The sequence below is a fragment of the Candoia aspera genome, chromosome 1, assembly GCF_035149785.1.
Source record: "Candoia aspera isolate rCanAsp1 chromosome 1, rCanAsp1.hap2, whole genome shotgun sequence".
Classification (NCBI taxonomy): Eukaryota; Metazoa; Chordata; class Lepidosauria; order Squamata; family Boidae; genus Candoia; species Candoia aspera.
The window spans coordinates 105,851,925-105,863,592 of record NC_086153.1 but is presented as its reverse complement, the minus strand read 5'-3'; the positions used below and the strand labels follow the sequence as shown (position 1 = coordinate 105,863,592).

General features: G+C 42.3%; 1 pseudogene; it reads left to right on the top strand.

The window, feature by feature from the left end:
- Positions 1-7,368: 7,368 nt before the first annotated feature.
- On the top strand, positions 7,369-11,190 carry LOC134492594 (uncharacterized; annotated as a pseudogene).
- The last annotated feature ends 478 nt before the right edge of the window (positions 11,191-11,668 follow it).

Genomic DNA, 11,668 nt, shown 5'->3' with positions numbered 1-11,668 from the left:
CTAAACAACATCCACCAGGACATGACTTGGGAGCCATTGCCTATGGCTCCAGGCAGCAGAAGGAATGGAGGGCTTCAAATGCAGCTGGGCTGGTTTTCAAGACTCTCAACTAGGGTCATTGCCACAAAAAGGTGGACTGGCTCATCTGATCACATCATTCTAGTGCTCCATCAGGTGCAAGGCAAGGCAAATTCCAGGATCAGTTCAATGTTTTGGTGTCCTGCCTGGCTTGCCAGAATTATCTCAAGGAGGCCTTCCTCTTTTGGGTACTTGCCCAGGTTATTTGCAAGGCCTCCTCTAGGCAGCTTTTCAAGTGAGCAGGAGTGGCTACAAGGGAGAATATTTTAGTTGTGTGGACCTGATTAGGGAGGGCACCCCTGATGCCCACATTTATGCATTTTCTTCCAGACAGTCTAACTTCGTATTCAGATTAATTTTTAAGGGCCCATTGTATGCCAGAAGAGTTGATCATCTGTTTCTTGTGTATGTGTGCATACACACACACACACACACGATTATCTCTATCATCTATCTATCATCTATCTTTCTATCTATCATCTGTCTATCATCTCTATATATCAGCCAAAATGAATCCACTGCAGGATGAAGTCCTCTTCATTGAAAGTTGAGGGCTTTAACCTATCATGCTGGTCCAGTGCAGGTTGGTAAATTGATGTTTTTAGACTTCTGAGGGAGAGTGATTGGCTCCAAGTTACCTAACCAGCTTCTGTGAGTAAAGGAGGACTAGAACTGGATCTCACTGTTTCTAGTCCAGGACCTTTACCACTAAACCATAATAGCTCTCATAAACACGCAAGCAAGCAAGCAAGCAAGCAAGCAAGCAAAGAAACCCATAGTCCAGAGGTTGCTCAGCTGTAGCATTGGCTATATCAGACAAAGGGAGTGGGGAGAGAGAGATTGAGAGACCAGGCTGATTGCATATTCTCATTGTAGGATCAGAGTCAATGTATATTTGTAAGAGTAGTGGTGATTAGCCCACAGACAGTGAAAAAATAGCCATCGGATGAGGAGAACAAAAGACCCTGAACACCAAAATAGTCGTGGCAAGGAAGAGCAGAATGGGAGGCAGAAAAAAAATGCACAGTAATAAGAAAAAAGTCATTAAAATAAGAGTGAGTGACAGTCTTTTATTCAGCAGGAGCCTCTAAATTTAGAGTCTGTGCCCAGAATCAAATATCTGAATTTAAGGGTACAGATTGCTAGAAATCAAAAGTTTAGATTTGCAGCTCTCCACATGCCTTGCCAAATGTTCCCCTTGCTATCACCATTACCTCTGGGCCTCCTGCTGTCTGCCATTTCAGTGAAAACAAAAACTTTAAACCAATCAGCATTAAAAAAAAAAAAAGTAATAGCATCGCCATGTTACAAAATGAATCTGTCCTACTTGTATGAACAACTTCTGAAAAACTGAGCTGCTCCAGTCATCCAGAAGCATCTCCCTTGGCGATCAGTGTTAGGCTTTCAAGTTGCAGAGCACAGAGGGGGTGACAAATTCAAGCTTAATAGTACGCTAAGCCCACGACAGTCAATGCAGGTGCAGGTGAAGTTCAGGTTTAATGGTACCCCTCTTCTCTCAGAACACTCACCAAATACTGAAAGACACAGGTCAGGGCTCCCCACCCCTTCAGTTCTCAAATGAACAAGCCATTGTGCTTCTGGGGTCCTGGCCTAGCAATCCGTAGGAAGATGCACATCATCCATGAAGCCCCCTTTAGTGACTGATGAATAACAGGTAGGTCCCCTTTTTCTGAGCCCCTGTGATGGTTATTAACTGGAGTGTGCATAGGCACTGGTCTTTGAAACACCTGGTTGTTTTGTTTTTTTAAAAGACTAAATGTCTCCACAGGCAAATGCACAAGGCCAAGACATTTTGCTGTCTCAGGCAGAAGCACAGAGTGCCCATGCCAAGCGAGAGTACCCAAAGTACCCAGAACAAGTTGTGATTTTGCCAGCTGATTGGAGAAATCCACAAGTGAAAACACAAGCAAATCTGTGGCCATTTTATGGCAGTTAAAAACTCTACAGCCTGAGGAAGCATCTTTTTTATTTTTTTAACATAATATCTCCAATCAGGTTGTTTGGTTCATTGCCACAATGTAAGACTGGTATGTATTTTTGCATTCAAAGGAGTATAATATTTTAAAATGCAACAGGAGGAATATCTATACTGTCCAGAGTCCCCTGATGGGAGGAGATGGGCGGGGACAAATTGGATACATCAATCAATCAATCAATCAATCAATCAATCAATCTATGCAGGTATTTGTGAGAGAAGAATCGCTGTGTTTGTGTGATACTTGCACTTCATACTGATGGGCATAAAATATGGTGAAAGCCTGACACAATTAATTTGGCATTTTATCCTAGAGAATTTGGGGGCACCATTTCTCTTCAGAAACAGGAGATGGGATTCCATCGGCTGTGCAAAGCCCATGTTCCAAAGTACGCCCTGTAATGCTGTTGGGGGTTGAGGGAGGTAGAAAGGATGATGAAGCTGAGCAGCTTTCAAATAGTGTAAGGACTATGGAAATGTTTACATTCTCCCCAGCAACCTCCTTCAGGCCTTGTGCTCTCCCTGTGCACCTATATTTTTCAGCTCATCGGTGGAATGAACCATGTTCCTGACAGTGAATGGTGGAGGAGCAATTATTCCCTTGGGTGACAGTAAAACCGTCATAACTCACTTGTGGGTCATAAATGTATCAGAGAGTACTCCATAGAGAAAGAATCTGTGAGATAGATCACGGGTCTAATAATAAAAAAGGAAAGCCATTTGGACTGGAAGCTAAGGAAATCATTAATAATTTTTACACCAAATGCCATACCGCATTCTGCAAATTGGTAAAAAAGAAAAACTTCTATGAAGAAATCTAATTCCGGAAAGTGTAATTCATCTTAAACCTTCATCCAGGAAATGCTATTTCACCCAATAATTCTCATTTTATAAAACAGCTCCAATAATTCCTTCCTCATATAGGGTGGAACAACATTTCACAAGTCAAACATGGAAATCCTGTGCTTCTTTGTCACAACGTATATTGAAGAAAGAAAAGGAAGATGCATCATTCAGTTCTGATCCTTTCCAGCCCTTTCTCTCTCACACACAAACGTACATTCAGTTGTGTTTCCCCCTCCATTGGATTGCACATAAGCCCCTGTCTCAACTCTAACAAACCTGTGTTGGCTGAAGTATGGGTGTTTTATCCTTAGCCACAATGCACCTTCCTCTTGGTCACTCAGATTGCCTGTGGTACTACTGGGATGCTATTTGTGAAGAAGAAACATTTTTGTTTTCCCCCAAGAAGGAGATAATCTGTGAATAGAACTGAGGTTCATGGATGAATTGGGGTGGGAAGACACCGCATGGAGAAGTAGGATGTAATGATTGCCTATTCCAATAAAAGGAGTCTCATCAGTAGTTACTAGAGAAAACTAATTTATTGAATGAATAGTATGCAAAGTACGAAGAAAGCTGAGAATGAGCAAAAGCGCGCCAAATACAAACTTAAAAAGCCTTGCTCCCGTTGCGAACCCTCCCCTCAGGCTAGCATAGCAACCACCCCCCCAGATGCTAGCAACCGTTAGAATCGGCCTGAGAAAGTAACCTTGAACAGCAGAGATAACCCAAACATACATTCCAGAAGATCACAAGTCAGCACAAAGGAAATTTACCAGCGTGGCCAGGCAGGCACGCAACTGCAGATATGACATGTGAAACGTTACGAGGAACCATAAACATCGGAACGGGAACATGACATAGGAATTAGGGCTCCACAGTGCTTCTAGTTCAGAGGCAAATGGGCTTATAACTCCTGAAAACAGCTCAGGATTGCTTGGCTGTTCTCCACGGATCCTGGAAAAGAGGTATTGGGAAGTGCAGCCCTAGTAGGTATGTGCCTATGAAAGTAGGGACTGCTGTCTGAGAAGTTTGACTATAATGTCCATTGACCGTGGCCAACAAGGACCTTGGTGGCAAGCGATTATGGAGTTGTCGTCATACACATCTGGGTGGAACCAAGTTGAGGAAGGGTACTTAACAGCAACTCACCCCCTATAGATTATTTTTGTCCATGAATTTTAAATAAATATTTCTGAATTACATCCAGCAGAAATCTTAGGGAAAAGGGGGTTTAAATAATTCTCATGCTGTAATGCTCTGGCACAAGGTCAATGAGCCAGAAATCTACAGATTTTGTACAGTCAAGAATTTGTGCATACTTTATTTTAGCAAATTCCTGCTGAATCACAAATTGCATTTCAAAATATTGGATGGTAATATAAAATTTAAAATTAGCAGATGATGCTGACGTACGTGCAGCCTCCTACATTGCCATCTCACCAGAAGTCCAAATACTGGATAGTGAGTATTTCAAGAGAGCACTGGAACTCACATCATAGGCCACTGGCCACTTTCTTTTCCCCACAAAGCTCTCCAAGAAATGGGAACTACCATCCTCTCTTCCTCCAGGACTTTCACTGTACGTAAGTACCCAAACACAGTGTACTGAACACAATCCACAGTCCAGCGAATGATTGTACTGACTCAGGACCAACGCAGGACTGTCACTGTTATATTTACCTTGATCAAATCCAGGAATGACTTTTCAAATGTTCTTGACGTGGGGCTGCTTTTGAAATAGGTTTGGAATGGCAGCTCTCAAGGGCTGATGTGGATTAGTTATTTGGAACATATGGCTGAAGTTTGCCCCACACTCTTCACTGGCTCTCACTTGATTTCTGAGCCCAGTTCAAAATATCTTTTTTTGGGACAAAGTATTTGAGGGGAAGGTTACCTGCTTCTGAATTATCCTGCCACTTCATATTTCAAGAAGTCTGTGGTTGGTAGCCCATGTCCACCTGAAGTTCATTGGTGAGTACAGAAGGCAGGGATTTCTTGGTTAAAGCCCCTGACATTGGAAAAAGTCTTCCACAGAAACTCAGTTGGTCATCTTCATATTTTCTATTAGAAAATGATGAAATACATTTTTATATTTTCATGGTCCTTCAGAATCATTTGAATTGTGGGCATATTTTTAACTCTGTCCAGGCACTGTTATTTTACTCATTTCTTGCTGTAAAACTGGTATAGTCTTTAAAGTTTTCAAGTGAATTTATTATTTTTAATACTGACTTTGCATTTCCTGATTACTGTAACATACTGCTTCCCCCTCCAGAAACTCAACTGATTGTTCCCACTCATACTATCCTAATTTATCCTTACAATGAAGATGTTAAGATGTTAGCTGAAGAATTAGTGTCTGGCCAATATTACCCAGCAGCTGTATTGGGATTTCAACCTGGGTCTCTAAATCCTGGTCTAATGTTATCCATCATATCATGCTAGTTCTCTTAATTTTCATGGTTATTGCTTTGGGGGCTTATTTTGGCCAGCCCACAGCCATAAATGAAATGAAACAAACTTTCATTGAATAAACTGGGGCTTCATTGTTATAGCATGATGTCTGGAATAACTCTTACTGTACATATGGGCTCTCTGGAATGGCTGGAATGTTAGATTGTTTTGTAATATGGATGTACAGTGTTAAACTCTTGGCAGTACATTCACTATGCAAAAACTAATTTGCATCGTACAACATTCATTAGTGCCACCAGTTGTACAGGGTCTTTGCTGCCCTTATTGATATGCAGAGCAGCAAAATCAGATGATCAGGAAGCTGCAGGAATTAATCGCTGCATTTCTGTTGGAGTTGTTTTATTTCTTACCCTGGGGAGTTAATCTGTTAACTGGGGCACTCATTTGGAAATATAATTAGGAATACATAAATCTGCTTTTCTACTCTATGAAGAATGTACTCTTGATCCGGTATACATTTAACATAATTATTATCAAATATTTAGAACAGATCCAGATTTTTAGTCTAATTGGTTATAAAGGGTTGTATGCACAGTGGTGTCCATCCACTTATGGAAGACCATACACCACTGATATGAGTTCTTCTTTTCCTCTTTCATATGACCCCTACCAGATTTTATTCAGCAGATTTTGAAGTTGGAGAAGATGCAGAGTAGATCTGAGCAGTGATGCAGATGTACTGTGGAGGGAACAAGGGGAAGCCCCAATGTACAAGTTAAAGTCTACCTATGTAATGTTGGATATAGCCTCTTCTATGGGTACAGTGAGGGCATCTTCTCCCATAGGACTTCTTTGGCTCTGAAAAGGGAATTCCGCCTTCCACTGTTTTTATTATGGAGTATAGAGGTCTGTTTCCTTTTCAATATAATGATATTGTATGTATCTGCCCAAGTGCTTTAGTCTATCAATGGTCATGGCTTATCGTCTGACAGCAGGAATGGAGTCTTCCCTGCTGTGGCCCCATATTTATGAAACATCTCCCCTGGCTGTGCTATTATCTTTTATACAAGTCCTTAAGACTTTGCTATGTCTGTCTGCCTCCAATATTGTGCTCAAGGTTTGACCTTTTCAGACTGGCTTTTGAATTTGGAAAGTCATAGGCTTGATAGGTTTTCCAACTTAAAGTTTTCTGCTGCCACCAAATTATACATGTGCCTGTTTGCATGTTGGGAAGGACTGAAACTCTGCTGCTCAACTACTCCAACTGCAGAAAGCCTGGCTTTTCTTTACCCACCGCCCTGCCCTCGGCTGTGATAAGCCTCCCTTCTTGCTGGAGGGTTATGGATGATTGGTATGTGTGTCTACATACACAAACATTGTTTTCCTGTGTAAATTGCTTTGGGAGGGAGGGAGGAAGGAGTAGACCAAAACATGAAGAAAGGAGAGGGGAGAAATAATATTCGCAATTGGAATCTTCAGATCTTGGCCCCAAATCCTACTCAGCTGGAAACTGTAAGCTGCTCTCTTAGCAGGAAATGTCAAAAATGTGCTAACCAGAAACAAGATGAGGAAAACAAACACAAGTCATCATCATTTGGTAACCAAGCCAACTTGTTAACTGAAAACAGATGATACCTTAGTCTGGTTTCCTAAATCACTCTCCCAATCCAGCCTTGGGATTTTTAAGGGATTGTCTGGAAAGAGTGCCTTGCAAGTTCCTTTTCCACGCATGCCATAGACATCACTGCTTACAGAGAGACTTCAGCACATGGAATGGACATGTCATCAGTGTTCTGGGGCCCTTGTGTCCTCCTAAGAGACGGTTTCCTTGTAGCTCATTTCCACTGAGAGGGTCAATCTCATCCAGCCTTTCTATCAGAATTTTGTCTCTGCTCCTTCCCTTTCCTTCTGCTGCTGCAAGGATTTGTTATTACTGAAAACAGGGCTTTTTGGAAATGAAATGTCATAACAGCTTTCCTTTCAGTCTTTTGTAGGATGGGATTTAAGCCCACTTTTAATTAATGTAGCCAGAGATGCATTTAATGAAAGTAGAAGATCACCCATGGCTCAAACAGCCTTTGGGTGAGTTCCACCACCTGTGCCTGGTTCCACAGTCATTCATCCCTTGCCCTGTTTATGGCAGGTTTTGATGACTGAGGCGGCAAAGCAGGAAAACTTGTACTGCAAGCTATGAATCCTGACTAGGTAGAAAAAAGAAGCAGGAAACCTTTTCACTTGCAGATGTAAAAATTTCCTAATTTATACCAAGGAGGATTGTTTTTGTCACTCAAGTTAAATACTCCCATATAGAGCTTATCATTCAAGTTTTTTTTTCCTTTTGCATGATACACTGCATTAAATATATTCATAGTTTATAAAAAATGATATAGCAAGATGACGTTAGCTTAATTTAAGGCTGCACATATGGATGCAATAAAACATTGAATGCATACTTAGCTGGAATTCAAAAGAAACTGCTTTTGGAGTTTCTGTGCTGGCAGTGGGCAGTCAACAGGTCCACATCCTGTTGCAAAGCTCCATGATGTCATTTTATGCTGACTGCCCACCCCTCCCCCCAGTCATGGGGTGCCATTTAGCCACACGGATGTGGCTGCTGCTGAATCCAGAAATATGGCTTTGGAAACATGGAAACAGGAGTTTGGTTAGATGACTAGCTCTGTGCCTCTGCTGCACTTGGTGTTTGCTATGAGTTTGTTCAGAAGTGAGCTCCATAAGGCCAAGCAGATGGCTACATGGATGGACAGGGCTGTGCAGCTTTCCAGGCAACAGTCCAGAAGTGGTTTGTCATTGCCTTTTTCCAGGATGGTTTTTAAATGATTTAATGATATCTGTATGGCCTGGTGGTCTCCCATCCGAGTACTAATCGCACCCAAAGTAATATAGGCAGTAAAGTAGTCAGCTAGGAACAGCACCTCCTGTAGATTCATATAAACAAACTTTTCTTTCAAATGAGACAGTTCTCCTTCAGCTTTGATAGCAGAAACCTAGACTATGGATGTAAGACTCACCATGATTCTTCTCTGCCTACTAATAAAATGTAGGTGTATATGAAAAGTTTGCCCTGCCCGACCAAGGTGAGAAGTGGACAAGGGCTACTGGTCAGAAGCAAGACCATTTAAAGAAGCTAGCTCAAAGGAAACAGATACCATTGCGAATTGCTACAATTAACATTGGAACTCTGACTGGACGCAGCTGTGAACTAGCCAAAGTTTTGAAGCGCCATCATATCAACGTGGTAGGCCTTCAAGAGACCAGATGGAAAGGTCAGAAATCCAAGGACATTGGAGAGGATTACAAGCTGATTTATCAGGGCACATCCAATAACAACGATGTTGCCGTCGTCATGAATAAGGACCTGTGCACCTACGTGCCTGAGGCCCTGAGGTACTTTGATCGCCTCATGTCCATCATTATCGACACCCCCACCCACCAACTCCAGGTGTTTTCTGCCTACGCTCCATAAACAGGACTTGACAAAGATAGCAAGGATCAATTCTGGAATGAATTACAGGCTAGAATCTCTGCCTGCCCTGAAGAAGATCTGCTACTTCTTTGTGGTGACTTAAATGGACATGCGGGAAACACCTGGAATGGATACCAGTGTCATGGGAATCAAGGCTATGGAAGCCGCAGTGAAGACATATTAGGAATCCTTGACTTCACCGAAGCAAATGATTTTGTAATCTGCAATACATTTTTAAAGAAATGTTTAAAACATCTTATCACCTATACCAGTGGCGAAAAGAGTAGTCAGATTGATTATATTCTTCTGAGAAGGTGTGATTTTCCCATTGTATCCAACGTGAAGGTTATTCCCTCTGACCTTCTTGCCCTACAACATAGGTTACTCACCACAGATTTAAAAATAACATGCCATAAGCAAATGAGCAGCACCACGGGTCCTGAGAAGATCAAATGGTTTACGGAATTAACGGAACTTTAAAGAAGCAATGATCAAGAAAATCACATTTCCACCTATTAATACCGCCTTGATTGACACCACATGGACTCTGTTACCACCATTGCCAGAGAAATCCTTGGCGTCACACAACCGGGCCGCCGACATATTGATAAACAAGCGTGGCTGTGGACCAAACAAGTACAGGAGAAAGTGCAAGAGAAGAAGAGAGCTTTTAAGAAATGGCAGACAGATAAGACCAAGGAAAATTGGCAGTATTATGTGGCTGCCAAAGGAGCAACTAAGAGGGCTGTTGCCAGTGCCAAGGCGGAACACTGCCAAGACCTGTATGATTGTCTGGAAACAAGAGAAGGAGAGAAGGACATCTACTGCCTGGCCAAAGCATGAAAGAAGGCCGCCCAAGACATCGAGCTCTATATGTGCATAAAGGACATGGATGGCAAAAGACTTCAGGGGAAGCAGGAAATTCTGCAACGTTGGCGAGACCATTTTAACGAGATCTCCAATATTAAATTCCAGCACCCACCAATTCCAGTGGGCATGCCAACCTATGTACCAATTTTGCCCATTATTACTATGGAGGTCATTAATGCAGTAGATAGTATGAAAAGCATGAAGGCCCCAGGACTACCTGCGGATTTCTGGAAATTTCAGGAATTACGCGATACAGGGATACATTGGCTGACCGAGTTATTTAATGCCGTAACGAGTAATGGCTGTGCACCGACTGATTGATCGAGAATAACAGTCCCCATATTTAAAAACAAGGGCGACCCAGCTGACTGTGCCCAATTACCGCCCAATTCGCCTCTTGTCCCATACTATGAAGATCTTGGAAAAAATTTGGACCAGCACATTTGCAACATCGTCCAACTCACTGCCAATCAATGTGACTTCGTCAAAGGATGTGGGACTACTGATGCCATTTTTGCAGCTCGCCAGCTTATAGAGAAACACTGAGAGAAGAGCCAATCATTACATATGGCATTTCTAGACTTGGAAAAGGCTTTTTACCATGTTCCACACCAACTGATTTGGTATACCCTTCGTGATCACGGGGTGCCTGAATTACTCATCGACTGGGTCAAAATGCTATACAAGAATACTAGTAGCTGTGTGCGATGCTCAGCTGGCCTCTCTGACAGTTTTCCAATGATGGTCAGAGTACACCAAGGCTCCGCGCTATTGCTGCTCCTATTTATATTAGTCATGAGACCCGCAGTGAAATGCGCCCTGGACCATACTCTACGCTGATGATGCCATGCTTGCTTCTACTACTAGGAATGAACTGCAGTGGCAAGTACAGGCATGGAATGACCGCCTCAGCCATTTTGGACTCCACCTGAACATAAAGAAAACTGAGTACCTAGAGACTGTAACCACCCATGGGGCATTCCAAATAAATGTAGAAAACCTAAAGAAGGTGGATATCTTTTGGTACCTTGGCTCCCATCTCCAAGGTGACGGTGGCATCAGCAGTGATGTGTGAGCGAGGGTGAATGCAGCCTGGATGCACTGGTGAGAACTCACCGGTGTGCTTTGTGACAAACAAATACCAACCTGTCTTAAATCTAAGATCTATAAGACGATCATTCACCCTGTGGCACTGTATGGAATCAAGCATTGGGCAGCAACAAAGGGTATAGAGAGCCGCCCCCATGTTACGGAAATGCGTATGCTCCATTGGATGTCAGCCTCTCCTTGCTCGATCATGTCACAAGTGATGCTGTCCGACAACAGCTAGGCGTGTCATTAATTACAGGGAAGATGAGAGAAAGCCGGCTTCGTTGGTATGGACATGTCCTTAGAGTGGAACACTGTCGCCAAAATAGTTTACTATCTTAAAATCAATGGCCAGCGGCCACATGGGCAACCAAAACAGAGATGGCAAGACACCATCAATAAGGACATGTAAAATTGAGGGTCTGTGCCCTGACGATGCAGACAATTGGGCAAAGTGGCATTTCAGGATCCAAAAAGCAGACTCTGTGATAATGGGAAAATGCTAGGAAGGAGGAGGAGGAGGAGGGGAAAAATTCAGGTAGATGAAAACATTTTTTGTAATATAATTTAGGAGTTTATGATGACCAAAACATATTTGTTAGGAATACCTGTTTGAATACAAATGTGCATGTGAAATAACAACAAGGTCAAGTAAATATAAATATGGTGGGCCACAATTAAATTATGTAATACTATTTACTAATATTTTATATGGAATTATAAAAGCATACATACAATAGAACAAAAGCAATAGAAAGGCCCCAAACAGCCAACATGTATAAACCAATAAACGGAGACAAATATTCCAACCAGGATGCTCACTAACTGAGATAATCCTGACTATAGGCGTTTTGGCTTATTAGCCTTCATGGGTAGTCAAAAGGCTAACT